Source organism: Trichosurus vulpecula, chromosome 4 (genome assembly GCF_011100635.1).
Source record: "Trichosurus vulpecula isolate mTriVul1 chromosome 4, mTriVul1.pri, whole genome shotgun sequence".
Taxonomy (NCBI): Eukaryota; Metazoa; Chordata; class Mammalia; order Diprotodontia; family Phalangeridae; genus Trichosurus; species Trichosurus vulpecula.
Window position 1 is genome coordinate 107,730,335 of NC_050576.1, and position 20,535 is coordinate 107,750,869.

The following is a 20,535-nucleotide window of genomic DNA, read 5'->3' on the forward strand; positions in this document are numbered from 1 at the left end:
CCTTGGCCCTGGCTGTTGGAGGACTCCTCTACAGTCTGAGGGATGTGGGAGATCCAGCTAATCAGGGATAAGATTTAGGGTGAGGGGCTGGTTTGAGATAAAGTTCTCATACTACTAGGTGAGTGGGATAGCGGAGGTAACTGGTTGCCCATAGAATTTTACTAATGATTTCTCCTGCCTTCTTTTGTGTCCTCATCATGGCTTTCTGACTTTTGTCCCTTGTTGAGCTTTTAGAGATTGATTCTTTATACCTATGGAATTCTAAGATTTATTCCTTCTTTCCCATCTTTCTCTCACCCCTACCTCACCCCAGCTTCTCCAACCTGAGATCAAAGGAGATGCTATTAGAATATCTTTTCCTGAAGACTTTCTCTTAAAATTAATTTTTTCCATGAAGAGAACTCTAATTTTTTCTCCTTTCTATTCCCTCCCTCCTCCCGTCAAAAAGAAAGGATAAAAAACCCCTTGTAACAAATTTCAATAGTCAAGGAAAACAAATTTCTGCATTGACCTCATCCAAAAAATATATCTCACTCTGTATCTTGTTCTCTGAAGAATTTTGTGAATAGGGGTCTTAACTGTCTTTGATGGTTTAAAGCTATTCATACCTGAAGTCAGAGGTATGAATGACCTCAGAATTAGTTTCCAGGCCAAGAAAACTAAACCAAAAGGCCAAAGGACAAAGACTGCCCATTCCCTGGGATGTGGACTGGATGCTGGAGATCTCTTTATCTCAAAAAAGAGGAATAGGAATTGGATGGGAACAAATAGCACCAGTCCTGATTTTAGGGAACACTGAAGCCCTACTCCTGACCATGCCATTGGGGTAGCAGTATAATTCAGGGATAGGTTTGGGGAGCAGGGCCCAGGGCTTTAGCGAAGGAAGCGTCCACAGGAGGGAGAAAGCCTTGCTTATTTGGATATGCCATTCTTCAAAGGTTTGACTCTAGCAAGCTCCTGGCTGTTAACCCCTGACCTCAAAGGGCTTGCCTCTCTAGCTTCTAATCAACGGGTCACTGGAACAGCTGAGAGCAGCCCAGTACAGTAGTTACTCTGCCAACCTCTGTTCAAAAATCTAGAAAGGACAGTTGTCTTCTCTAGTACAATTACCTACGTCTGCTCTCTACCACACAAGCTTCACTGGCTCTTGGAAGCCCTCAAGCCATCGTTCCTCCCGAAGATCCTGCCTTACTGAGGCCCCCAACTGGAATTCGGAACCCTTGGCTTCTACTCCTGACTGTGTAGGCTATTGGCCGATGTCTTGACCCCTGGTATTTCCTTGTCTGTCTTGACTTCTCAGAAATCATCTGCATGAGGTAGAGGACATCTGCTTGTAATGAGAAAGGTTTTGGGGGTGGGGAGGAGGTTGGAGAGGAAAGATGCTGGGATCATTTCAGCTGGCCAGAGGTTAATAATAATAATATTAGCTAGCATTTACATAGCACTTTGAGGCTCACAAGCCACACGACTAATATTGTCTCATTTTATACCTAACAACAACCCTGAGAGGTGGAGGCTATTATCATCCCCATTCAGGGCCATACAGCTAGTAAGTGTCTACAGCTGGATTTGAACTTGGATCTTCTGATTCTGAGTCCAATGCTCCCAAGAAAAAGGGAAGAAATGAAGTCTAGGCTCAAGGCAGAAATCCCTGAGAACGACCCCATAGTTTTGCCCTTCCCTTTCCCTTCTCTCCAAGAAGCTCACAGAAAGTAAGCTGGAAGTTCCTTTCTCCCTGGAGGGTGAAGCCTCTCCCACACTTCTACCTTAATCATCACCTCCTTTCCCACTTAGAACCATAGACTCATAGAGTATCAGGACTGGAAAGAAATCATAGAAGTCATCCAGCCCATTCTCCTGTAGTACGGTGTAGTGGAAGATCATTGGAACTTGGAACACTGAGCCTGAGAATCACAGGACCTGTGTTTGCTTCCTGGCTCTGCCCTTTACTATCTGTGTGACCTTGGGCGAGTCACTTTGTGTCTGGTCTTCAGTTCCTTTATCTGGAAAATGAAAGAGTTGGACTGGATGACCTCTAAAGCCCTTTCCAGTTCTATATAGCTGTGATCCTATGATTTTACAGGGAAGGAAACTGAGAAAGGAAACTTCTCCCCTCAGAAGGGAAATGCCTCATTCAGCATCACTCAATTAGTTGGTGGTAGAGCTAAACCCTGGTTCCTCCTCAGATGTTCTTTCCATTATCCTTTTTATCAACCAATCTCTTCAGTCAACAGGCATTTATTAACCACCTACTGTCTACTACTCACTGTCTTCATTCATAGGAGACTTACCCCCTTTTACCCAAATGGCTATAACCTAATATAAACAGAGACATAGCACCAGCTAGAGGGGTCCTTGGCCCAGAGCAATGAAATACGTTTGCCAGCCTATGCTGAGTGACCCTAGCGCTGATTATAATAGAGGGCAGTGCCAGAGGAAGGCACAGCACCCCCTGAGAATGGTGAGAGGGGATAGGGAAGCTGACTCTGGGACAGTGACTACAAACCACTGCTATCTTTCCCACCTGAGCTCAAGTTGGCAAGGTCTGCCAGCCCAGCCCCCTGCCCTCCCCATTTTTGGTGTCCTGTCCCCCTCCCATCCCTAGTGGCCTTTGTACTGGCCCTTGGAGGATGCCCCCTCCCCCCATCAAAGAGGGGTGGGTTGGGATGAGGGCAGCTTACCAGTGAGGGAGCAGAGTGGGGCAGGGCTCCAGGCAGCAGAGAGGTGTTCCAGGAGGTGTGTGAAAGGACTCTGCTCAAATATTCCAGGGAGGCGATTTATAAATAACCTCGCCCCCGGCCTGGAGGGCCAACCTCAACACCTGATTGGCTCTGAGGGAAAGTGGTTACGAACAGAATACCACAGCTCAGCCCCAGGAGATAGGAAAACGAGATAAGCAGAGAAGGTCCCAAGTGAACAACCCTGTTGTTGTTTCACCTGGAGAGAAGGCCTGTTTGATGGGAGCCTGGCACTTCCTAAATCCACCCCGAGACAATAGGTCACATTCAGCTGGGGGGCCCGCCCCGGAGGCTCCCCCAGGGCGGCGGGCCTAAGAGAGGGAGGGTGACTGAGGCAGGCTCCTTGGAGAGCGCCCCCCTCCTCCTGCCCTGGGGCTGGGGTCACCAGGCCAGAAGGGCCTCTTGGACAATGGGGCCCATTGAGGCCAGCGGGTGTACGTGTGTGTAAGGGAGGGGGGGTCCCTCCGCTGGTCTGCTTTGAAGATGGGGGAGCCGAGAGGAAGGGAGTTTGCTCTGGGTTTGCCAGTATCAAGAAGAAAAGGAAAGAAAAAACCCTAGGAGGCCCCAAGAGAGCCCTGGGGAGACTTTGGAGCTAAGCTGAGAACTCGGGGCTGAAGAGTTTGGGGACCTGGGTTCTAGTCTCTTAAATTATCTGGCTCTTAATTTTTCTATTGGTACAATGGATAGAATTATCCTTGTCCCTCTTGATTTTTCCAGAAGAGTTCAAATGGAAATTATAGTGAGAAAGGAATTGGGATATGAAGATTTAAAGCAATGCCAATTATCATATATAGAACGTTCCCGAGGTAAGCTAACCTTCTAAAGTGGTGCCTGGGGACTCTGCTGTTCCTGTAAGGGGGTTAGGAATTAATGCCCCTCTGAGCCACAATATTAGCCAGGGAATGTATTCTTCCCTTGAAATATTTTCCCTACCATAGCTAGAGTTGCCTATCATTTCTTAGCTTAGAGAGTTGCGAGGAAAGCTTTGTGTAAACTTACTCTATGCTACATAGAATCATAGATTTAGTTCTAGAAGGGACCCCAGAAGCCTTTGAGTCTGACCCCTCATGTTATAGATGCAAAAATTGAGGCCTAGAGAGATTAATTGATTTGCCCAGAATAACATACCTGGTAAGGGATTGAGGGAGGATTTGAATTCAGACCTTCCTGCTTCCCCATTCAGTATCCTATCCATTATACCACCAAGTTGTGAGTTATCATTATTAGTATTAAATCCCTAATTCGAAGTGTTAGAAGACTAGAGGAAGGCATATATACTGAGGGGCTCAGGTCGGGGGAGGAGGAGAGGGTACAGGTGATACCATCTCTGCTTCTTAGGTGAGAGACACATAGATTGACACTCAGACCCAAGTCACATCTCCTGTCCTGTCAGAAGGATCAAGGTGCTTTTCTTGTTCCACCTTGTTTTTACAAGTAGATGGGCTGTTGATGGGAGGGGTAAGAATCTTGATGGATATCATGGAACACCAGAGGACCCTCTAGACCTCACCCCACTGTCTGATTACTGAAGAGATGTAGATGGAGAACAGACACCTGGGAAGATCCCAGCATAGAGTTTGCTTCCTACAAAGTTACAGTAGGAATCTAAATTCAGGTAATGGGAGTGGTAGAGGGGAAAAACTGAAGAGGGAGAGGAAATTCACTAGAAATAGATGTGGATAAAGACACCTCAGGCTTAACCTGATTTTCTCTTTTTCTTTTTTTTAACAGGAATATAAAGAAGATGCCAAAAGATGTAGACTATCTGTATTCAACAAGGCACTTGACAGAGTCTCTCTGATCCAACTTATCTCTTCTCTAGCACATCCTCTACGCAGCTGTCAAAGTGAAATAAGCCCAGGTCCTGCCATTGCACTACCAATGCAATAAACTCTGGTGGCTCCCTGATACATCTAGGATCAAGTGAAAAATCTTTTATTTGGCCTTTAAAATGCTTCACAATCTGACTCCAGCCTACCTTTCCCAGGTTCATAATACATTACTCCCTTTCATGAACTCACCTTTCCAGCCAAACAGATCAACTTGCTTCTTCTGGTATATAATTCTCCACCTCCCATCTCAGTTTCTTTCCACAGATTGCCTCCCATGCCTAGAAGGCTCTATCTTCTTTCTTCTGCTTCTTAGAACACCTTCAGAACCCAGTTTAAGTGCCATCTTTTCCCAGAGGCCTTCTCTAATATTCCAGTTGTTAGTACTTCATCCCTTGAAATCACTTTGTCTTTTACTTATCTGTGATCATGTTGTCTTCTCCCAGTAGAATGTAAACTCCCTGAAGGCAAAGATGGTTTCAGTTTTGTATTTTTTGTTTCCAGAGACAAGCTGAGAGCCTGAATCATATTAAATGCTTAATAAATCTTGCTTATTGATTGCTACTAACTTTGTAAATAAAACAAGACTAGATAGGTGTTAAATGGTTTGAATGACACAATCTTCAAAGCAAGGGATCTGGAAGGAGGTACTTGGTGGGAGTCTGAAGGGCTCTGTCCTTGGTCCTATTCAATTCAATTGGTTTCAGTACACATTTATTAAGCATTGTGGCTTACACACTGGGGCAGCTAGGTGGTGTGCAGTGGATAGAGTTCCAAGCCTGGAGGCTGGAAGACTTATTTTCCTGAGTTCAAATCTGGCCTCAGACACTTACTAGCTGTGTGACCCTGGGCAAGTCACTTCACCCTCTTTGCCTTAGTTTCCTCATTGTAAAATGAGCTGGAGAAGGAAATGGGAAACCACTCCTGTATTTTTCCCAAGAAAACCCCAAAAAGGGTCATGAAGTCAGGCATGACTGGAAATGACTAACAATAAATTAGACACTGAAAATACAAAGATGAAAAAAAGAATGCATTTACTGCTCTCAAGGAACTTACAATCTGTAGGTGGGAGAAGAAACATGTATACAAATAATTAATTAGAATTTGATTGGGTGCATTGGAGAGGTCAGAGTTTCTTAACCTGAGTGTCTGAGAGAATGACAAGGTCATGAACATACACAGGTAAGTTAGGAGGGGAAGGTTTTGCTTTGGTTTTTTTTGAAGGGAAGATAATTGGTTTAGAATATGTTGAGTTTGGCAGGACATTCAGATGGGACATCCAATCCTGTCCAGCAAGGAGCTGAATATGTGGGACTGGGGTGTGAGTAGAGTTTAAAATAACAATTTGGGCGCCATGTATAGAGGGGCAGCTAGGTGGCGCAGTGGATAGAGTGCCACACCGGGAGTCAGAAAGACATCTTCGTGAGTTCAAATTTGGCTTCAGACACAGTCTAGCTGTGAGCAAGTCACTTCACCCTGTTTACCTTAGTTTCCTCATGTGTAAAATGAGCTGGAGCAGGAAATGGCAAACCACTCCAGTATCTCTGCCAAGAAAACCCCAAATGGGGTCATGAAGTCAGACACGGCTGAAATGACTGAACGACAACGGCTGTGTAATTGATGTTTAAAGCCATGGAGCATGAATTAGATCACCAAAGGACAGGTTTTAGAAGGAAAAGAAAAGATGGTCAAGGATAGAGAAAATCTCCATTCAGCGTGGGGGGAGGAGGAGAATGAGGGAGAGTAAAAGGAAGGGACTGCTGTGTCATGGAAACCATGGGGAAAACACCCTGGTCATGTTGAACTCCACACCTCAATCCTCACATTAGGTTCACAGGATCATGGAAGGGGCCATGGAAGCCCTCCAGTTCAACCCCCTTGTATTGTAGAGGAAGGGGAGGTTAAGCGGCTTGCTCAAGGTCATACAGGCAGTAAGCATCAGAGGGGAGGTCTGAACCTCAGGCCTCTGACTCTCTGTTCTAGCACTTTGCTCCTTTCTTATAGCTTATCACCCTTTAATTTTTAATTGTAGTCATTTTTTTGGTTCTATGTGTGTATCTTATCCCCTTTACTGAACGATAAAGCTCGTTGAGTGCAATACTCTTGTTCAGTCGTTTCAGTCGCATCTGACTCTTCATGACCCATTTGGGTTTTCTTGGCAAAGATACCGGAGTGGTTTGCCATTTCCTTCTCCAGCTCATTTTACAGATGGAGAAACTGAGGCAAATAGGGTTAAGTGACTTGCCCAGAGTCACACAGCTAGTAAGTGTCTGAAGCCAGATTTGAACTTGGGAAGATGAGTCTTCCTGACTCCAGGTCTGGCACTCTATTCACTGTGTCACCTAGCCGCCCATCTCTGAGGGTAGGAGCTTTCTTCCTTTTCTTTGTATCCCTTCAGATTCCAGGTCTGGCACTCTATTCACTGTGCCACATAGCCATCCATCTCCAAGGGTAGGGGCTTTCTTACTTCTTTGTACCCCCTTCAGATTAGCATGTTTCCTCATGCATGGTGGGTGCTCAGTAGAGATAGGATGAAAGAACTGATTTATCCTTCATTTTTCACTATCAGTCCAGGCCAAAAAGATGCCAGAGAGTTCTGAACTTAAAAGCCTAAAGACTGAGGGTCCAATCCTGATTCAGACATTTATTTACTTCCTAGGTGACCATGGGCAAGTCATTTAACTTAAGTCAGCCTCAGTTTCATCATCAGCAAAATGGAGACGATGATGTCAGTAGTTCTGACCTTGGTCTAAAAATAAAGGGTTGTTTAATTGCCAGCTATTATTATTAATTATTATTATTATCTGCCCAGAGATAGACAGACAGAGACAGACAGAGATACAGAGACAGCCAGCCAACCAGAGACAGAGACAGAGTGATACATACATGCACACACACAGACACACACAGACACAGACACACACACAGGCAAAGAAACAGACAGCGTTCTCCTTCCCTGCCTCATGCCATGATAAGTTCCTGTTTTGGTAATCTCCCTTCTCCCAAGGTCAGAAAAGGGCCTGGAAGGCTAGTGTGTGCTCCAAGCCATAAACCCCCGAAGCTTCTATCTAACCCTCCAGAATTACTCCAGGTGGTTTCCCTGTTTAGGCTCTTCCTAGGATTTCTCTGGGCTCCTTTTACATTCTGGATTTTTTCTTATCTCTCATTACTCTCTGCCACCTATCCAGCCATATGCCCTTCACTCCATTTGGGAGGTGGGTGACTATACACTTGTAGAGACAGACTTTAGAGCAGTGGTTTCAGATGCTCCACAGGGATCTATAAGATTACGGATTTAGAGGTGGAAGGAACTCAAGGTGTCATCCAGTCTGATGGTGTCCAACTCAAATAGAAAAGGGGTGGAGTTACTGCACCATAGATAAGGATCCCTGATGGCTACACGTTGACTTAGAAAACCACATATTAATATTTGTGTTTTATTGTATTTTTATTTATCTTGTTAAATATTTCCCAATCATACTCACGTTGAGGGCTTTACGCAGCCTACTGGCCCAGTATTTAAAACCTCTGATCTAATCCAAGCCTCTCATTTTATAGATGAAGGGACGAACAGGTAGACTTCCCTCAAAGTCATGCAGTCAGGAAATGGAACTGGGACTAGAGGCCGGGTCCTCAGATCCCAAACACAGCCTTCTCCCCATGCCTTACTGCCTCCTAAAATGAAGAGCTGACTTGCCATGACTCGGATTTGAGCTGAGATCCTTGTGGTCACAGTGCAGAGTGACTGTCCACAAAACAGACTGTCTCTGCTTATCACAGTGAGCATCGGAGCCAAAGTGTTAATTCACATCAGTTTGGAAAAGTAATGAAGCTTATTCCTCACAGCACCTTTAAAGAGGATGGGGTGGGGAGTAGCCCAGCTAGCCATAGAGTCAGAAAAGGACCTTAGAAGTCACAGGATCACAGGTTTATAGACTGAGGGCTGGAAGGGACCTTGAAGATCATTTAATCAAAACTCTGCTTTACAAATGAGGGAAACTGAGTCAGGGAGGTGAAGTAAGTGACTTACCCAAGATCACACAGGTCTTAAATAAAACACAGAGCTGGGATTTGAATGTAGGTCCTCAGGCTCCAAAGCCAGCATTCTTTCTATTGCACCAAACAAATCTGCAGAGAATATGACAACCATCAAAAGACTTGGAAAGGACTATATAGAGAAGTGAAAGGGGGACTTAGGAACTCACTGTGCTTAGAGTTCCAGCTTGGTATAACGGAAAAGTGGTGGGTGGATCTGGAGTGAGAGGACTGAGGTTCAGATCTCAGCCCTGCTTCTTATTAGCTTGTGTAACCATAGATAAGTTACATACCTTCTCTGAGCCTCAGTTTCTTCATCTGTAAAATCAGGATAATAAAACCCACAGCCTCTACCTCACAGGGTTGTTTCTAGGATCAAATGAGATAATGTGTCTCTAATGCTTTGCAAACTTTGAAGGCTCTATAAATTTCAGTTGTTGTTAGATGGCCTGGGTTTCTTCATATGTAAAATGATCTAGCTGGTTGATCTCTGAAGCCCCTAATGTCTAATGCTCCCCCAAAACCCTCTTGCCAATCCTGACCATGTGTTTCAGGATTTTGCAGATTACAGAGATGAAGTCATGTCATTTCTAGATAACCGGCTGACACATTTCTGCTCACAGACTGAGTACCAATAGGGAAATCGAAGCAGAGAGTTGAAAAAACTAAGGTACATATCACTAAGATGATTAACCTTGCCACTTGTCTGGCTCCCCTGGGGCCTTCTGGCTTGACCATTACCTGTTTGCTTCCTGCATGTGCCTTTGTCTGGGGCCCATGCCAAGGGTGTGGGCATGGGCAGATATCATGTCTCAGACTAAGCAGCCTGGTGACTTGGGCAAACACCCCCAGGCTGAAGACAATGTGGCCTCTGCCACTCTGCCCTGTGGCAACAGAATACAATCTGGCCCTGGGGTGTGGGTTTCAGGAGGACATAGGAGTCTGGCTGAATGACCTGTTATTGAGGAGCCAACTGCAGTAGCTAACTCAGGCAAACTCCCTATCCACCATGAGACTCAGGCAGTTGGGGCCCCAGCTGTGGGCTTTCTGTGCCAGTCTGGGGAGAGGCAGATCAGAGTGGGTAAGGCAGTGCCAACTGTAGGAGTTGGCTCCTTTAGCTCTCACTATGCCTGAAGGCACAAGGAAGCTATCCCCTATTAGAGGGCATAGGATGGAATCTGTTATGGGTCCAACTTTTTTTCTGTCTACACCCTGGCACTGTGATGCTATGCAGTGGGGGCATTAGAAAAGACAGTTGTCCAAAAGGAGATATTGCAACATATTTTGCATTGGGACAAAATACTAAAACAAATAAGGGCTTGCCACCAGTCATAAGGATCCCTAATGCATATAAGTCAGTAGACAGTAAGAACTTATTAAGCCCTTCCTATGTGCCAGACACTGCTAAGCACCAAAGACAAAAAGAAAGGCAAGAACATGGTTCTTGTCTTCAAGGAGTTCGCATTCTAACGGGGAGACAACATGCAAACAATTATGTACATACATACACACATACATACATACACATACATACGTGCATACAGTGGAATAGAAGTAAATTCAGAGTGAGCACTTAATAAATGCTTGTTGTTGGATTATACTTTAAGCAGAGAAAACACTACTTCTCAGGAGTAAACTTGGTTGCCAGGAGGTTTCTCTCTTTTGCTCAGTTACTAATCAGAATTAGAATCGAATATCATTCATTTGGCATTTACTATGTGGCAGGAGCTGTGCTAAGTGCTGGAGATACAAAGAAAGGCAAAAGACAATCCTTGCCCTCTAATGAGGGAAAACAAAGCATAAAATGAAGCTGAAAAGGGAGGAGGGTACCAAGATGAAGTCTTGCAGCCAGGGAGGTAAATGATCAGAGGAGATGAGAGTTTCAGAGATGACTTCATCTTGCAGAACAATGAGTTTCTGGAGATTAGGAAGTCCAGGAGAGTGTCCAGGTCGGGAAGAATCACAACAAACACCACTATAATCATATGGAAAAAACACTTTCCTTCCAACAATCTTATGAACAAGATAGGGCTAATATTATTATTCCCCATTTTACCGATGAAGAAACCAAGACTTAGAGTGACCAAGTGACTTTCCCATGGTCACACATCTTGAAGCATCCAAGACTCATCAGGTCCCCCTCTCCCCGACTTTCCTGACACACTCTCCATCGTTCCAAATCCAACCCATCTTTCAAGGGGCATAAGTAAGTCTCCTCTCTGGTGCCTTCTCTGATCATTTTAGCCTTCATTGAAACTCCTCTATCGACGCACCCTCACACACACTTTCCTAAAGAATTGAAAGTCTGAATCATGTAGCTAAGCCCTTAAAGACTGTCTTGTACTACCCCTAAATTGTCAAAAGCTGGAAGTGACCTCAGAGGTCATCTAGTCTAACTCCATCATTTTACAGATGAGAAAACTTATGCCTACAGACACTGTGGCCAAGCTGGAAATCGAACACAGGTGTTGGACATCAAGGTTATTTTTTCCAATGTGCCTTGGCTGTCTCACTATTCAGGGTATGTGTGAAGCAAAGGGATCCAGGAGAGCAGGGCCCTGGGATTTCAGGAACATGTAGCATATGCACATTTTTAGTCTCTAGGAAAGTATCCTGATCGGAACAATATTGACATTTCCTGTAGCTCTATGATAGCTGGTTTCTGCCTGCAGGCAAGAGGGCAAGTTATTCATCATTCCCTAGTCTTAATATCACTTGGCTTAGATTTTCCTATAGCACATTATCTAGCTTTTCCTTTTGTATCTAATATATTTTACCTAATTGTGTATGTCTCTTCTCCTCTCTATTAGATTATAAGCACCTTTAGGGCAGGAACTTTGCTGTTCTCATATCTGTATGCCCAATGCCTTGCGAATAGTAGGTATTTGAGAAAAGTTTATTGTTGAAACTTTTTTCCCTGGGCCAAACATTGCTTCTTAGAGGTAGGGATGTGCCATGGATCATGCGGTTTCTGGTCTTTGCCCAGTTCTGGGAGCACGTGTTGGAAAGGGGGTCCAGGAATGTGGGGCATGGAGCCTAGGAAGACACGAGTTATGTGGGCACATGAAATCTCTAGAAAGAGGAAATACTTTTCTGCTCAGAACCAGAATTTGGCAGAATGGGTGTGGGTGCCACGTGGCAGTGTACCTTGCCTAGAAAATGTCAAGAATGGGGACATGGGTGGGGGAGGGGAGTTAGTTGCAGGTTATTAACATGACCGTTTTCCTCCTTGCTCAAATTCTGATTTTGGTGTTTTGAGTATTATGGAAAAGAAACTGGAGTAGAGGGAAGACTTTTCACTATGGGAAAAAGGGAAAATTGGAGTCCCCTATTTCTAAGGAGGAAGGGAGATGGGATGGCCCATAGTAGTTCCCTAGGGCACTGAAGCCCCATTCTCTGTTCCCTGGCTATATCCTGGTACAGCTTCCACACTACACCTACATGGTCTAGATGAACACTTCTGAAACTGTGGGTCATGACTCCGTATGGGGTCATGAAAAATTTGGGAACAGTAAAAGGTTTCTAAATGCACAACAACCAAAAATTAATTTAAAGTCAAATGCATAATGAATTTGAGGTGTTTCTGGCAGTACCTGCCCACTTGCCTGTGTTCACTGCAGCCTTGGTTCTGACCACAAAGCATGAGCACTTTGTACTGCACCTGCCCTCAGATCACACAACAGCCAACTAACACAGCCTTAATGGAAAGAAAAGGCGTCTCGAGTGGAAAAAATTTAAGAAGCCCTGGTCTAGAGTGTATAAGAGGCATAAGTCTGATTCTGCTTTAGCTATCAACTTATTGTGTGACCTTAAGTCAGACATATCTCTTCTCTGGGCCTTCTGGAAACAGGCAAGATGCTGCCAGCCTATCTCTTTACCCCATATTTCATCCTCCTCAAAAGCGTCCAAGACTTGGCAAGTTTTCTCTTCTCCCTAACTCTTCACTCTGCCGTTCTAAATCCCATCCATCGTTCAGGGGGTAAGGTCAAGTCCCATCTTTGCTTCAAAGCTTTCCCTGACCATTTTATCATTTATTTATTATTTTTTGGACATTCTTAAATTTATTTAACATATTTAGTTTTCAGCATTGATTTTCACAAGAGTTTGAATTACAAATTTTCTCCCCGTTTCTACCCTCCCCCCACTCCAAGATGACGTATATTCTGGTTGCCCTGTTCCCCATTCAGCCCTCCCTTCTGTCACCCCGCTCCCCTCCCATCCCCTTTTCGCTTCCTTTCTTGTAGGGCAAGATAAATTTCTACGTCCCATTGCCTGTGTATCTTATTTTCTAGTTGCATGCCAAAACTTTTTCTTTTTGTTTTTGAACATCTGTTTTTAAAACTTTGAATTCCAAATTCTCTCCCCTCTTCCCTTCCCACCCACACTCCCTAAGAAGTCAAGCAATTCAGCATAGGCCACATGTGTATCATTATGTATAACCCTTCCACAATACTCATGTTGTGAAAGATTAACTATATTTTGCTCCTTCCCAACTCATCCCCCTTTATTGAATTTTCTCCCTTGACGCTGTACCCTTTCCAAAGTGTTTGTTTTTGATTACCTCTACCCCCATCTGCCCTCCCCTCCATCATCCCCCCCCTTTTTTATCTTCTTCCCTCTTCTTTCCTGTGGGGTAAGATACCCAATTTGAGTATATATAGTATTCCCTCCTCAGGCCAAATTTGATGAGAGCAAGATTCACTCATTCCCCCCTCACCTGCCCTCTCCCCTCCTCCCACAGAACTGCTTCCTCTTGCCACCTTTATGGGAGATAATCCACCCCATTCTGTCTCTCCCTATCTCCCTCTCTTAATATATTCCTCTCTCATCCCTTAATTTGATTTTATTTCTTTTAGATATCTTCCCTTCATCTTCAACTCACCCTGTGTCCGCTCTCTCTTTCTCTGTATATATATACACACACACACACACACACACACACGCATACATATATACATACATGCACATTCACATATATATATATATATACACATATATATATATATATGTATATGCATATTCCTTTCAGCTACTATGATATTGAGGTCTCATGAATCATACACATCATCTTTCTATGTAGGAATGTAAACAAAACAGTTCAACTTTAGTAAGTCCCTTATGATTTCTCTTTCTTGTTTACCTTTTCATGCTTCTCTTGATTCTTGTGTTTGAAAGTCAAATTTTCTATTCAGCTCTGGTCTTTTCACTGAGAAAACTTGAAAGTCCTCTATTTTGTTGAAAATCCATATTTTGCCTTGGAGCATGATACTCAGTTTTGCTGGGTAGGTGATTCTAGGTTTTAATCCTAGCTCCATTGACCTCCAGAATATTGTATTCCAAGCCCTTCCATCTCTTAATGTAGAAGCTGCCAGATCTTGGGTTATTCTGATTTTGTTTCCACAATACTCAAATTGTTTCTTTCTGGCTGCTTGCAGTATTTTCTCCTTGATCTGGTAGCTCTGTAATTTGGCAACAATATTCCTAGGAGTTTTCTTTTTGGGATCTATTTGAGGAGGTGATCGGTGGATTCTTTCAATTTCTATTTTGCCCTGTGGCTCTATCAGGGCAGTTCTCCTTGATAATTTCTTGAAAGATATCTAGGCTCTTTTTTTGATCATGGCTTTCAGGTAGTCCAATAATTTTTAAATGATCTCTCCTGGATCTATTTTCCAGGTCAGTGGTTTTTCCAATGAGATATTTCTCATTGTCTTCCATTTTTTCATTCCTTTGGTTCTGTTTTATAATATCTTGATTTCTCATCAAGTCACTAGCTTCTACTTGCTCCAATCTCATTTTTAAGGTAGTATTTTCTTCAGTGGTCCATTGGACCTCCTTTTCCATTTGGCTAATTCTGCGTTTCAAGGCATTCTTCTCCTCATTGGCTTTTTGGAGCTCTTTTGCCATTTGAGTTAGTCTGTTTTTTAAGGTGTTGTTTTCTTCAGTGTATTTTTCGGTATTTTTTTGGGTCTCCTTTAGCAAGTCATTGACTTGTTTTTCATGGTTTTCTCTCATCCTTCTCATTTCTCTTCCAAATTTTCCCTCTACTTCTCTAACTTGCTTTTCCAAATTCTTTCTGAGCTCTTCCATGGCCTGGGACCAGTTCATGTTTTTCTTAGAGGCTTTTGGTGTAGGCTCTTGCACTTTGTTGACTTCTTTAGGCTGTATGTTTTGGTCTTCTTTGTCACCAAAGAAAGAACCCAAAGTTTGAGACTGAATCTTGGTGTGTTTTCGCTGCCTGGCCATATTCCCAACCAACTAACTTGACCCTTGAGTTTTTCAGTGGGGTATGACTGCTTGTAGACTAAAGAGTTCTATGTTCCACATTTGGGGGGGATGCGCCAGCTCTGCCACACCAGCACTCCTCCTTCCCCAAGAACCCCCAACCTGGACTGGACTTAGATCTCCAGCAGGCTCTCCACTCCTGCTCTGATCTGCCACTTAATTCCTCCCAGCAGGTGGGCCTGGGGCCGGAAGCAACAGCAGCTGCAGCTGCCCCACCTCTGCTGCCCCGGGGGCGGTGGCAGAACAGTGAACTCCTTCCACTCCCACAGTTTTTCCCACTAACCTTCTCTCTTGTCTTTGGTGTTTGTGTGTTGAAAAGTCTGGTAACTGTGCAGCTCACTGATTCAAGGCACTAGGGCCCACTCTGCCCGGCTCCTGGTCTGGTTGGTCCGAGCAGCTCACACTGGGCTCTGCTGTGCTCTGCTCCTAGCTCCCAGCTCCCAGTTCCCAGCTCCGTATGGGATAGACCTCACCCAGAGACCATCCAGGCTGTCCTGGGCTGGAGCCCTGCTTCCCTCTGCTGTTTTGTGGGTTCTGCAGTTCTAGAATTGGTTCAGAGCCATTTTTTATAGGTTTTTGGAGGGACTTGGCAGGGAGCTCACTGCTTTCCAGCCGCTATCTTGGCTCTGCCCCATTTATTATTTTTTAAAATAAATTGAATATTTTTTGTTATTGTATTCTTGTCAGTGAACACAAAGGAAATCAATGAAAATTCAAAAGGTTAGATGAGAGGCTCTGACAAAAATAGAAACATGAATGATTAATTTGGCACATTGTCACACAGTTAAGCTTTTGTGCTGGCTTCAATTTTTTTTCCCTTTCAATAGTCATAACTCACATCACATTTCACCAAAAATCACCATATGAAAACTGGATTAGGAGAGCTCTCGAAATAGTTTAAATAACATCTTACTACAGGAACAAACTGACTTTTGGGGGTCTAAAAGGATTTGTACTTAAAGATACTCCAGTCAGCATTGGGTCTTTAGGCATTCAGCAGCTGAAACAGAGTCAGATATTCAGCATCTTGATAAACTTCCCTAGAGGTTGACACTGGCCTTAGTGTGGAGTTGCCTAATCATCTTCTTCATGGCTATAGAGCTGCCGGACGGGGTACACAAACTCAAGGTCGGTGTGGGTAGGTCTTCGGGATGTCTACCTGCTCCCTTGATTGCTTGGTCTGTTGGCTTGAAGTAAGGGGTGTGTGTGTGTGTGTGTGTGTGTGTGTGTATACCTGCGTGCATGCACGTGTGTGTGCATACTGGAGGATGTGTGTGTGTGTATGTGTGCATGCGTGGACCCTGCATCCCCTTCTGCCCCACTGCCTCCTGAATGTGTATATATGTGTGTGTGTGTGTGTGTGTACCTGTGTGCATGCACGTGTGCGTGCATATTGGAGGATGTGTGTGCATGTGTGGACCCTGCATCCCCTTCTGCCCCACTGCGTCCTGAATGTATATATATGTGTGTATGTGTGTGTGTATGTGTGTGTGTGTGTGTGTGTATGTAGAGGGTGTTCCTAAAGTCTGGACACATAGGCAAAAATGCATATTTTCAAGAAATGAAATGAATGAAATTTTCAACAACATTTTATTTAATTGGAATATTTACAAATAACATCTTCAATATGATTTCCATCATTTGTGATGCAAAGGTTGATGTGCTTTGCAAGATTCACGTAAACTCGATGCAATAACTCCGCATCGCCATCAATTTTCCTCTGTGTCCTGTGATACCTGAGTAGCCAGCTATTGCTAGAAAAACCCTGCCCCCAGCCCCTAACTGCAAACCCAGTCTGCATAAGAAAAAAAAACCAGACTGAGTTTCTGCCGTTTGGCGAGTGTCCTGGGCCCCTAAGACTTTTCCAAGGAATGTAAGCTAATTACCGGGAAAAGCCTAATGCCTGACGATCTTCCTTTGTCTAACTGAGTGGGCTCAGAGATATCTCTATCTTATGTCAACAGACTGAGCTGGAACATCCCTTGGTCTGTCTATGGCCATTAAGGATGAAAGCCTCATCCCTAGATATTATCTTGAATTATATGACTTTTGCCTTATCTTGAGCATATACCATGTTGTGGGAAGTTATGGCAAGTTGGACACAGAGATCCTGGGTTGTAATTTCAGTTGACACTTTGTCAGCTATCTGATATGTTGTATTTACAATCTATTCAGGAGTTTCCTCTTATTGTATCATGGTCATAAAAAGTGAAATAACACAGGCTTGCCGAGTCTACAAAATAACATATGTAAACTTCAAGAGATAATTAACCACTGTACCCTGTATTCTCTATAAAAACTACACTTGCACTTCAAAACGGGGCCATTGATTTGGGAAGACCCCAATGGCTGCCGGCTAAATAAATTCTCCACTTAAAACTTATGCTCTGTGGCGTGTCTCACTCGCTTCTGGTATAACAGTCCAAACTTTAGGGAAACTCTCTCTATATACATATATATGTATGTATGTATATATATATATATATATATATATATATATATATATATATATATATATATATATGTTATGCCAACCATTTTAGTCCCTATTAAACCTTCCACTCCCCTTTTCTTGACTTCTAAAAGACTTGAGACTCTTAATCACCCAGTTTAGTACTTAGTATTGTCAGGTGCTGCCCCTCTCTTGTCTCCAGTCTGCTAAGACTTTTAGTTCCCCAGAGGTAAGGGCCATTTGCATGTATCTGTGGCCATAATGCCGGCTAAGCAATAGATGCTTAAAAAATGTGCATTTGATTCTTTATTTGTCTCCCTACTAATTTTTCTGACTTCTTGTTGCCTACAGAGGGTTTGAGGAGCCTCTAGTCACATGCCAGACATTTCTCAGTGCTACGAGATCCAGGTGGCATAATGGAAAGGGTATTGGCTTTGGAGACTGCATTCAAATCCTGGCTCTGAGGCTTCCTGTGTGACCCTAAGCAAGTCACTCAATCTCCATGGGCCTCTCATTCTTTACTTGTAAATGAGGGGGTTGGACTCGATGGCTTTTAAGGGTCCTTCTAGTTCTTGACAATTTTCAGTCCTTCTTACACTTGGCTTGCTAAGTGTGGGACACTGGAGCCCTTTGGAAACGTGCTGAACTGAATCTATTATTGCCTGCTCCTCCTCCTCCCCCTCTCAGAGCTGGCACTCTGCCCAGAGGCCAGAAAAGTGCTTTCTCCGGAGCATATTCAGCTAGGAGAAAACTCACTAGTATTATCTAAGCTTGATCCTCCCCGCCAGGCATGGCCCCTTCTGGATGATAGCAATTCTCTTACTTGGTGTGGACTCTAAGCCAGCCTGCTCTGGAGGGAGATCAGCAGTAGAACAGCCGATGTGTCCCTGGAAGGATCAGAATGGACAGTGTGTGTGTGTTTTGGAAGAGGATAGGGTGGAGGTGGGAAAGAATGAAAGCTTTCTCCACCTTGCAAAAAAAAAAAAAGTAGGGAGACCTGGGACACCTAGGCGGACATGTGTATGCTTCAGCCTAGCTCCCCTTCTCACAATTCATATATCAGCCCCCAGGCACTGGGATAGATTCTGCCGGGTACCTACCCCTGGGTTTGGTACCTGGATGGACTGTCTGTACCATTTAAGATGAGTGTCCTGACCTCCCTCTACAGAGATTTGTGGATCTCTTACTAGAGGAACTAAACTATCCACTTGAGGGTCAGGACCATAACTGGGAGCCTTCAATTTGCTTCAGGGGCTGTCCTGAGTCAGAAATTGGGCTCAATGAAATTTGTCAATGCAGGTGCAAACGAATGGCTCTGTTTCGTCTGTTTTTCCCACCCAATCCAAACTTACCTTTTCTGTATCCTCTCTCTTGTCTCTGTCCCAGCCCCAGATCCACCCCCAGGTTCAACCTGCTGTTTCTATGTCTTCTGCAAGGCCCTTCAAGCCTCCAGACCACTATCACTCCCAGTCCTAAACACCATGGCCCTCCTTGGACCCTGCTAGAGACTACAGAAAGGGGGTGGGAGATGGACTAAGGGCAAGAGGCTCTGGTTGTGTTAGAGCCTGATAACCTCTTCTCTGACTCTGTTCCCTGGCTTTTCAGGGTCTTTATTTCCTACTCTGTGGATCGGAAGACAGTTCCTTAAAGGGGTGAGAGAGAAGTCTATAGGGTTCTTCAGATGGGATTGTAGGATTTAGAACTAGAATGAGGCCTTAAAGGTCATCTATTCCAAGCCTTTTATTTTTCCAGCCCAGAGAGGTCAGCTTGCTTAACGTTACTCAGCTAGTAAGAGGCAGAACAGGGTCTCTAATTCCAAATCCAGGGTTGGTTGGTGTTTTTTTTTTTCCCATGCTGCCCTGTTGCTTCTCACAGTCAAAAATGTTGAGGAAATGGGTATAAGTAGGACAGCAACATGTGAGAGTTGTAGAGTGGGACAGCTCAGGGATCCAGCCCAGTGGACACCTCAGAGTCATTCCTTAGGACTCCTGGAAGTTGGTTAGTGGAATTCCCCACTGGGGCATACAGGGAAAGGGAGCAAGTATTTATTAAGCTCCTTCTAGGTGCCAGGCTTTGTTGCTAAGGGCTTATTAATATCAGCTCATTAGATTTGCATAACAACCTTAGAGGCAGGTGTTATTAGGATCCTCATTTTACAATTGAAGAAACAGAGGCAAACAGAAGTTAAGTGACTTTCCCAGGGTCTATTAAGTGTCTAAGGCTGGATTTGAACTCAAATCTTCCTGACTCTAGGCCCAGCCACAAAGCTGATTTTATTGTATTGATGCCAACAGAGCAGTTCTGGGGTCAAAGCCTTCGGAAAACAATTTTTAGAAAGCCTGATGACTTGGGGTAATTGTTGGTAGGAGCCTGTATGTGGGGTTCACTTTCACCCAACACAGAAAGGGGGTCACCAGGGAACAGTACTCAGGAGCAACCTGGAGTCTTAAGGGACAATTCAATGAGGATTGTTCCTGTGAGATCTTTGAGGGCGGCTCCAGCCTGGGCTGGGCACAGAAGGTGCTTTGTTTCCCAGAGAGCTGCTTGAATTTTTTTTATTTAATCTCATCCTTTTGGTGCATTGGGTAGGATTCCTGCTGCGAATGTCTCCAGAGGAAGGCAGGATGCCAGGGCACACAGTGCTGGCCTGTGTGATGATTGGACCCCTTAACAATTCTGGAATCATAGGACTGGAGCTTGAAGGAAGCTGAGGCATCATCTAGGCCAGTGCCTTCATTTGACAGATGAGAAAAACTGAGTGCAGAGAGACTCAATAACATGTCCAACTAATGTCATATAATGGTAGAGTCAGGATTTGAACCCAGGGCCTCTGATCAAATCTGAAGCTTATTTTTTTTAAAAAAAGCTATTTTTTAAACAAATAAAAATCCACCCTTTCTTCCAGACTTCCTCTCTCTCCCCACAACTGTAAAAGAAAGAAAAATATCCCCCCCACTCCGAATAACAAGTACACATAGTCAAGCAAAACAAATTCCTCCATTGGCGGTATAAAAAAAACCAAACAAACTTTAATTTGTACCCTGAATCCATCACTTCTGCATTGAGGTGAGTAATATCATGAATCTTCTGGAATTGTGGTTAGTTATTGCACTGATGAGAGTTCTCAAAATTTTCCAAGTTGTTTGTATTTACAATGTTGTTATTATAGAAATTATTCTCTTGGTTCTGCTCACTTCAC